Raw genomic sequence first — 1,221 nt, 5'->3', positions numbered from 1 at the left:
AAGCAATTTGAGAGAGCGACGTGAAGGAGGAACCATTGTGAAATTGGAAAATTCACACAAAACTGCTTACGTTCAGGCAAAGCTGCCAGTATAAATTTGTTGTTATGTAGCTTGTTATGAAAGCGTAGCGACTCAAATAAGTAAATATTTTTGTAAGTCTAAGCGTATGGCTGCTAAGCTGAATTGACTGCAAAACTATGGGACCTTTCACACTTCATATTCTAACACCTGTGACACATACACACAGAAATACACCTGCAAACAGTTGTATATGGCTGCAGCATGGCAGCGCTGGCATCTGAGCGATTTCGAAGTACCTGCATGTACTTGTCACTTCTGTGTGAAAATATGTGTATTTTATTTATGAATTTTGTGGGCAATTCGTAGTCAGACAAGCGACACGAGAATGTTTGTATTCCTGTCACGTCATTGTGGTTGTGGTACACAAATGTTGGCAGTTTAAATAGTTGGCAAGCATTTTGCGCAATATCAATATTGGCAGTTAGAGCGGAGAGCGGAGAGCGGGTGATTTAAACTTGAATGACTTTTGCAGGGGATATAAATATACGTTATTAGATATTTTTTGCATCACAGAAAATAAGGAAAAATTTAAAAGACTGCCTTATCCTTATTGGTGTATATGATGAAATTCTATAAGAATTATTCAACAGTCATACATTTGACTCAGTCTGATAAATTTGGAAAATATCGATTAACTAATCCAGCTTCAAGGTGCTGAATATGAAAAACTTGATCTCGACGGCTGAATTCCACCGAATATTCCAATCAATTGGTGTGATATTTTAATAAAATAAAGTGGGCATATTCTTTTTTCAGAAGTGAGGTTTAGCCTCAAATATAAACTAAATCATTACAGACCTTATTCTAGTCTATAGATTCCCAATATGAAAATACCGATCGATTTATGAGTTATGTAAATGAAATTAAGTAGGCGCATTTTCGTGACATTAATCTAGTCCGGTGCTAAATATATATAAAATCGGTTCAGACCTCCTTCTGTTACCATGAGATTACCATTTCCATATCACTGGATGACGTAGCTATGGTTTACTCAATAATATATATTTCGGTAAAAATTTACTGCGGAGTTAAGGAAAGTTTATTAGCAGTCCCTCTAACCTGAACACATTCAATCCGACCTTCCCCATCTATATTTCGGATATAAATACAGATATAGTAATTGAGTCTTTGATCTATTAA

This window comes from Zeugodacus cucurbitae, chromosome 3 (genome assembly GCF_028554725.1).
Source record: "Zeugodacus cucurbitae isolate PBARC_wt_2022May chromosome 3, idZeuCucr1.2, whole genome shotgun sequence".
Lineage (NCBI taxonomy): Eukaryota > Metazoa > Arthropoda > Insecta > Diptera > Tephritidae > Zeugodacus > Zeugodacus cucurbitae.
The sequence above is the reverse complement of the archived record's forward strand: the minus strand, read 5'-3'. Positions refer to the sequence as shown.